This window comes from Spinacia oleracea, chromosome 3, assembly GCF_020520425.1.
Source record: "Spinacia oleracea cultivar Varoflay chromosome 3, BTI_SOV_V1, whole genome shotgun sequence".
NCBI lineage: Eukaryota > Viridiplantae > Streptophyta > Magnoliopsida > Caryophyllales > Amaranthaceae > Spinacia > Spinacia oleracea.
This window is the reverse complement of record NC_079489.1, coordinates 145,257,947-145,266,911: the sequence shown is the minus strand read 5'-3', so window position 1 is coordinate 145,266,911 and position 8,965 is coordinate 145,257,947. Positions and strand designations below refer to the sequence as shown.

Genomic DNA, 8,965 nt, shown 5'->3' with positions numbered 1-8,965 from the left:
AGGAAAAAAAAGAAGTGAAACACACTATTTATATATTAATTTTCTTTACTGTAATACTACAATTTAGATTTTTCGTCATATAATAGGTGTATTACATTGTTTCACTATGTAAATGCTTTTAGCTAGAGATTATATCTAATTTTTCTTCATATCAACTTTTTGAACAATTTTTCTAGCATACTCCTATTATTTATTACGATTAGTTGTCATATTTTAATTTTTATAATATTGCACGCATAGTGTGCATACAAGACTAGTTATATATATATATATATATATATATATATATATATATATATATATATATATATATATATATATATATATATATATATATATATATATATATATATATATATATATATATATATATATATATATATATTACTAGTCTTATATGCACGCGATGCATGCGAAGATAAGAAACATATTTATGTTATTATATTTAAACCTTAATGTAAAAAATATGATATAAAGCGATGCATGCGAATATAAGAAACATATAAGTTAAACACAAATAAACAGATTGATTAAAATTGTAAGAATTTATTTAAGGTGCTAGATTGATAAAAATGTTTCTATGTGCTTTTCCTATTGGATAGGTTGTCATTATATTCTCTATTCTATAAGTGTGAAGTGTATTTTAGTAATCCAAGGGGGACACCAAAAGTGTATTTACTAAAATAACCTCTGTAACACCCCGACAATTCTCCCTTTTCTAGAATAACCTTTTAATAAATATAACTATAGAGAATTATCAAAGTATTATCGCCCGTGTGAAAACGTAACGGCTTATTCAGAATTTTGCAGCGGAAAACATAAAACTAACTTTAAATTTATAAATAGTCAACTACGGAATTAATTCCAAAACCAATCAACGAAAACAAAGTCGATGTAACTAATTCAACAAGTTTAAAGTCCAATTAAACAAACCAAATTTACTTTAGCAAATCAAATTAAACTACAAGCTCTCCAATCCCGAACCCAATGATGCATCATCTTCAAACCTGTAGATGCAGTGGCGGACCATCCAGGGGGCCCCCCAAAAAAAAATATCAGTCTTAGAACAAGTGCAGAAATAGAAGTTGTAGAGCAAGTTCAAAAACAGCCCATCGAAAAAGCAAAAAAAGCCCAACTTAACTCCACACTACCGTGAATCAAGGCTGATTCATATCTCGTGGCCCACTTCCTACAAGACCTAGACTCCTAATCTTCCTTTTCCTGTTTTTTTGTATTATTTTTATTTTATTTGTTATTACTTTGTATATGAAGTAGTTAGAAATGAGAATGAATCCATTTTTCGTCAGTTATGGATTTGCTCCATTGTTGGAGTCCTAGTAATCACTATCAATAATCAGGTAAGATTCAATGCTTTATACATAATTATTTTCAATAAAAAAAAATTATGTTACCCCGTAATATGTTATGAATTCTATTTGTAATGCTTTATTACAAATTTAGTTTTGTACCAATTGAGGTTGGCATGAGTGGTTCAGGGCCTCTTGCTCCTTAACCAAGGTCTCGGGTTCGAGCCTTGGGAATGGAAAAAATCTCAACTGGAAGGGATGCTGCCCATCGAGGTACCCATGCAAACTCCCGTGGGAGATTAATCCACTCGCCAAAAGGGGTGGGAACTCCTCGTAGTAGAACAAAAAAAAACAAATTTAGTTTTGTATTTAAAGGAAAATAACAAAGACTTATAGTAGTACTAGGTCTATATTTAATAATTTTAAATTGTTGAAAGAGTGACTAGCAGTACAGAGTACTATAATTTATTAATTTAGGATATAATTGTGATGCTTGTTATTTTGAGGGCTTATATAACTTGTTTTAGCTACTTTTTCATTAAAAATATTTGTTACTCCATATAATAGTATTCTAGTGTATACTTTTTTCTTGGCATGTTCCGTTTACATTGGCCCCGGAAAGAAAATCTTTCAAGATCCGCCACTGTGTAGATGGACAATGCTTATTGATCCTTAGAGAGTGCTCACCAAAATGGGTCATCACAGGATCAATAAGGCATAGCCATGATCAACACAAACAAACAAAGCACGTAATCATCAAAGCTGAGTACTACATACTAAATCAATGAATAAATATTCCTAACATGATACTAATCAAACATAAATAAGGACAACCAAAATATATTAACTTGAAGACCACATTTTGACTGGACTAGACTAGACTTTTATAACATTAATATTATTTTAATTGAAATAGTCAATGGACTGATTTGTCTAACCAGAAGCCTTCACTAAGGAAGACGAGGTACGGGCGCGACTCCGTAACCTCAGTGACCTGCGATATCGAGGAACCTTTTAAATAAAATAGAACGCAGTCATCAATCCGGTCGCAGAAAAAGCCATGGGCTACCACCATGAACCCCAACTCCTGATTGTCCGTCACTTCAGACGTGCACAATCTAAAGCTATTGCTATTCAGTTTCACTTTACAAGATTTACCAATTAATACTTCGTTATGACTCGTCAATCACATAAATCATATAATCAACAAGTATTCACAACTGTTTTTATCTTGGGATTAAGTAAGCGATCACAAAGTTATCAATCAAGAACTCATTCCAATTAATTCAACCTTTCCTTTAACAATGGTTAACAACCCTTATATAGGTGTAAAGTATCATGATCAACTTACTAAACAAGGTCCTCGACCCTCATAAAGTAGTGAAATGCTAAAAGGGAACAACGATCAATTGATCTAAACCAATATATATAAAATAATATAAAGTTCCCAATTAACTGACATGCTTGCACCAATCATCCATGCTAACATGTTATAATTCTTATAATAAAGTTCTATGCTCAACGCATTTATTCAACGACATTGAACATGGAATTTCAACATAAACCAGTTCATACATACATTCAACATTGTTTCAACAATAGCACACATCCACAAACAGACAGGCATGTACGTACCTTGTGTAAACAAATTGATAGGCCACTTTAACACTTTTAAAAGTCGCCTACAGAGAATTCTCCGCCTAAATTAAACAACCAATAAAGATTCCCAATCAACTTCCAATAATTCACAGCAATAGTAAAGTATTCTAAATACATCCTAAACATATTTAGAACCTTCCCCAATATCAAAACTTGGATATTTAATCTCCTAGCATAATAATTATTATACTAATGATTAGAAATTCATTAAAACTCTATAAAACACCGTTCTTTAAATTTCCAGCAATATGAAATCGTTTAAAGCTTTCCCTAAAACCAAATTATCATGCTTAGAACATAAAAATAATAGTTTTAATAATTCATAATCATTCTACCATGATTTAAAACCATTAAAAACTTAAAATTCATGCTTTAAATAATTCAAATTCTCCTTTCAATCAAATTATGTAATCTGAAATTTAATAATTCAATTATGTAAAACATATAAATCTGAAATTCATAATTGAATTATAAAACTATACATTTAATTCAATAAAACATAAATTACATTAATAAAACACAATTAAAACATTTAATTAGCTTAGGGTTTAAGAAATTAACCAAGAGGGAGAAGAGAAGAGGGCTGGACGGCGGTGCAGGAGTGCGGCAGCGGCGGAATGACGGCCGGACGAAGGTGGTTGCTGTCGTGGGCGGTAGCGGTGGTTGCTGGTCGAACATAGGAACAACGATTACGGGGAAGAAAAGGACGAAAGCAAGAAAGAAAGAAAGAGAACGAAAAAGAAAAGGAGGGATGAGAAGACTACCTCGCAGTGGTGGACGGCGAGGGCTGCAGCGACGGCGGCTGAGGCAAAGCCACGAGCGATGGTGGCAACGTGGTGGTGGTGCTGTGCGAAAACAAGAATACACAAGTGAGGAGGAGTGCAAGAAAACGAAGGAGAAGAGGAAGAAGGATCGGAGGAGGCTACCGTGCAGACCGGCGACGGCGAGGAACGACGATGGTCGCAGGTTGGTGGTGGCGGCGGCACGAGCAGTAGGAAGCAAGGGGAGGCTTGAGAGTTTTTTCACGTGAAGTTGAAGCAGAAGAGAGGGTTTTGTTTCTTTTTCTTTTACGTGAAGTTGAAGGAGAGGAGAGGAGAGTTATGGGTTTATCTATTTTGGGCTTCACCAATTTGGGCTAAGTGAAGGAAATAATGCCCTTGGTCCAAGTATGTATTCAAAACTAAGTCTAATAAATGAGGTTCTGTATTAATTAATTATACAAGTTAATAATCCAGTGAGATCAAGTGAGCTGTATGCCTAGCTAGAGGCCGCTTCAGTTCAAGTGGAATTAATAATATTAATCCACAACTTACTCTTGACTGAACCCGTAGAGTCACACAAATAGTACGTGAACGGATCAAGTATTTAAGTGAATTAAATACTCCACTTATGGATATTTGGATTCGACGGATCTCGGTTCCAGTGGGAGCTGAAATCGTCAAAAGACAAATTATGAATACTCCGGAAACGATGATATTGCCGGATACGGAAATATGGATCATATCGGAAATATAACTATTATCCAAGTCGTAGATGTTGCCGGAAACAAAAACATGGTATGTGTCGGAAAATATTGCCGGAAACGGAAATATTGCCGGTATCGGAAATATTGCCGGTATCGGAAATATTGCCGGAATCGGAAATATTATCGGAATCGGAAATATTATCGGAATCGGAAATAAATTCCGGAATCGGAAATATTAAATGTTTGTTCGAAACGGAAATAAATTCCGGAATCGGAATTAAATATTGTTCGAATCGAAAATGAATTCCGAAATCGGAAGCGCAACGTACGAAATAAACATCGGACGAGTTTGCTAGACGCAAGGCCCAACACGAAGCTAGGCCCGCGCCTAGCGAAGCCCGCGCAAGCGCAGCAAGCGAGCAACAGCAGCTCGCCAAGAAAGGCAGGCCCAACCAAGCACGGAGCAAGGCCAGGCCCAGCCGAGCAAGCCAAGGCCAGCAGCAGCAGCGCCCTTGCAATGGGCCGCGTGACTGCCTGCTGGACCGAGCCGCGCGTGAAGGAAATAATGCCCTTGGTCCAAGTATGCATTCAATGCTAAGTCTAATAAATGCGGTTCAGTATTAATTAATTATACAAGTTAATAATTCAGTGAGATCAAGTGAACTGTAATGCCTAGCTAGAGGCCGCTTCAGTTCAAGTGGAATTAATAATATTAATCCACAACAGCACAACTTACTCTTGACTGAACCCGTAGGGTCACACAAATAGTACGTGAACGGATCAAGTATTTAAGTGAATTAAATACTCCATTTATGGATATTCGGAATCGATGGATCTCGGTTCCAGTGGGAGCTGAAATTGTCAAAAGGCAAATTATGAATACTCCGGAAACGATGATATTACCGGAAACGGAAACATGGTACGAAGCGGAAAATATTATCGGAAATGGAAATATTGCCGGAATCGGAAAAATTGCCGGAAACGGAAATATTGTCGGAATCGGAAATATTACCGGAATCGGAAATAAATTCCGGAATCGGAAATATTAAATATTTGTTCGAAACGGAAATTAATTCCGGAAACGGAAATATTAAATATTGTTCGAATCGGAAATGAATTCCGGAATCGGAAAATAAATCGGAAGCGCGATGTACGAAATAAACATCGAACGAGCTTGCTAGACGCAAGGCCCAACACGAAGCTAGGCCCGCGCCTAGCAAAGCCCGCGCAAGCACAGCAGGCGAGCAGCAGCCCGCCAAGCAAGGAAGGCCCAGCCGAGCAATGAAGCAAGGCCAGGCCCAGCAAGCAAGGCAAGGCCAACAGGCTGGTGCGCCCTTCGTGGGCTGCGTACCAGCGCTGCTGGGCCGAGCCAACCCACCGCACACGGGCAGTACCCCTTGCGGGCTGTTCGTGCGTGTTGTTGTGTTCGTGCATGTTTCGAATCCTTAGGAATTTAGGATTTATCCGATTAGACTATTTTCCCGAAACTACTAGAATTAGTTGTTAAGCTAAACACTAAAATTAATAGATTTAATTTAAGTCTAATTCGAATTGAATTAGATAAATCGAATCCTAGTAGGTTTCTAGTTCCGAATAATTCTACCCTATAAATAGGTGATGGAAATCACAATTTATATACATCAATTCAAGTATTCATATAGTTTGAAGTTAAAAACTAAGGTTAATAATTTGCCACAAAATTATAAACGAATAACATAATACCTTAGGCTAAATTCTAGTTAATTGAATCTAAGGCGGATCCGAACGTGCTGTGGACTATCTACGGAGGGACTACACTTGGAGTCCTAAACTTGTTCTTGTTCGGTTCGGGAGCAGCTAGGGAAGGCATGCTACAAATGTATGCATCCTAAATTATACTAATTGTTATGTGGCAATTAATTTGGATTCCTTGCTTTATGGTTTTTCTGCATGAAATATATGTTTTATTTTTGTCATAACCTAACAGTGGTATCAGAGCTTCTAATTAATTCCATAATCAATTATAGTTAACATGGTTAAATTTTATAAATTTGCAATGAATTAAATGGGTGATTAATTTCGATTTTTGTAATTAATTGCAAATTCGTGCGATTATTTAATTATATGTTCGCAGGATTTTCAGCAGTTTAGTCTATAATAGTCGGAATCGTATAATTTTATAGTGAATTTCGCATGTAAACGGCGTTTTAAAATTTTGACCAAAATCAAAGATTTGATGCCGAATCCAGAATTCCCAAATTCGAAGCCTAACTATGACCTTTCAGAGGTTTTAGTTTTTCGAAAGCAAAATTTTTAATTTTTTGGATGTTAAATTAAATATTTGCGATTCTTGTTTGTAAATCTTGAATCTATGTTTGACCTACTGTATATGTTAAACAATTTGAATGCCTAAGCTTGTTAATTATACAACCTAATTTGTAATTGTAATTAATTTGTTGAAATTCGAATAATTTAGAATTTGATTTGATTTTCATAATTAATTAGCAATTTAATTAGGATCCTATTATTAAAAACCACCATAAAATTTGTTCAAATTAAAATGTTTTAAAATTTTATGACCAAGATCTAGATTTGAATCCATATAATCGGAAATTAATTTGAATAATAAATTTTCGATTTTTCTCCCTAAATTTATGAAATTAATATGATTCATTAATTCGTCGATAAATTTAAATAATAAAGTTTTGATTTTTAAAAAATCCGTTCACGAATCTTGCACGCACGAAGCAATGGACGCTAAGTGTTACCCTTAAGGGGTGTTGTATAGTGCGGGCATGCGACGACAAGCAAGGGAGCTAGTCGCCCATGCGGTACGAATGCAGCGAGCAAGGGTGTGGCATGCGCGCAAGGCAACTGCCCTGCCTAGCGCAGTGTGCTGCGAGCAGTGGGCGGGGTGGGCGAGAAGGCAAGGCAACAAGCACAACGCATCGTGCGTGCGGGCAGCGATGGCTGGCTCGTCCAGCTGCGTTGCCCAGCAGCGTGCCTCGGCAGTAGGCGAGTGGGCTGCGCGCAAGCGTGGCTTGCTGGGCTTGCTGCGTTTGCGCGTTGTCGCTCAGCCTTTGCGGTACGATTAGTCGAGTGGCAGCCCATTGGGCGTGGCCACTAGTTGGACTCGGCAAGGCATGGGCGCGAGCCCATGGCCTTGTCTTGGCTTGATTGGTTCGTTTTAATTTTAATTTTGATTTTCAGTTGGAAAAACGATTTTAATTAAATTTAAAATTCGTAATTTAATTTTTTTTTGGAATTTAATTTTGAATAATCTAATTATTATAAATTTTATTTATACCAATTATTTTACTAAAATTAAAACCTTGATTAAATATAAATTAATTAATTTAATAAACTGAAAATAAATTAAAGGATTTAAATAATAATTTATATGAGCTTTAAATTTTAATTAATTTTGTAAGTTTCCTGTTAGACTAGGAAATACAAATTTATGTTTAAAATTAGTAAAGCATGTAAATTTTTGGTTTTGGGAGCGTTTTAGTCACAAACTCTTGATTAGGTCTACATTCCTTTAAGGTTAAAATAACTCGATTAGAATTAATAAGGATTGAATAATTTGTAGATTATTGGAAGCCTTGATTAATTGCTGCAAATATTTATATGATGCATAATATGTTCTACTAACCAGCTGTAACACCCTAATAATTCGTTGCTTTTTATAAAATATTTTCCAACTTAAAACATAGGAATTACCAAGATATTACCGCCACCGTGATAACGACTAAGACTATTTACCAGAATTACGCAGCGGAATTTACTAACTTTCAAACATATTAAATAAATAGTTAATGGTCATTAAAACAAGTTGGAACCGTTGAGGCCCAAACTAAAACAACCCATTTGAAATCCATTAACTGAAATAGTAATAGTAGTAGTCATGACTAAAAATAGAAATAGAGTTTATAAAATACGGAAGAATAAACTCTCAACTCGAATCCCATGATAACTTCTCCCGCAAGTTATCTCTACAAACCTGCTTTATTGAAAATCTACTCCCCAACAACGCAAATGCAATTGATGGATCATCATAGGGTCATTAAGGCAAAGACCATGACCAAAAGACATGAAGCACGAAGTCAACAAAAGCTGAGTACGAACAAGCTAGAATAACATTCTATCCTAACATGCTTCACTCGACAATTGAATAATCCACATGCAAAAGCCATATAATAAACAAGTAAACATGGAGACAAGACTCGACACGAGACACGACTCTTGACTCACAGTTTAATAAAAAGTAGCTTCGAACGGGTAAAGTAAGGTACCCTCAAAAGGAAAGAAAAGGGTGATGGGAGCCAACCATACACCAAAATAAGTCGGGCTACTACCGACAGTCGGGCCATACCGCCAGGAATTCCAATGCACAACGGCATAAAAGAGAATGAAACAACGTCTTGTATCATTCTAGGAGTACAAGTTTTCCGGCAAGACTCCCCCCATTGTTCATACTCAAGGTATATACGTTCCAAGAGTTTTGAAGTTCTTTGGGTTACACTTTACGTTAATTAGTATATTATGTTCAAGG

The 8,965-nt window shown here is 36.0% G+C and overlaps 1 long non-coding RNA gene across 2 annotated transcripts; it reads right to left on the bottom strand.

The window, feature by feature from the left end:
* Positions 1–830: 830 nt before the first annotated feature.
* LOC130469641 (uncharacterized) lies at positions 831–4,021 on the bottom strand. 2 transcript variants are annotated; one of them, XR_008930033.1, is made up of 5 exons: positions 3,893–4,021; positions 3,731–3,811; positions 3,528–3,632; positions 2,943–3,007; positions 831–1,007 (listed from the first exon to the last, which is right to left on the bottom strand). It is a non-coding gene; the product is annotated as an uncharacterized lncRNA (long non-coding RNA). The 2 variants fall into 2 exon arrangements; XR_008930032.1 differs by having other exon boundaries at positions 3,731–4,015.
* Positions 4,022–8,965: the final 4,944 nt, after the last annotated feature.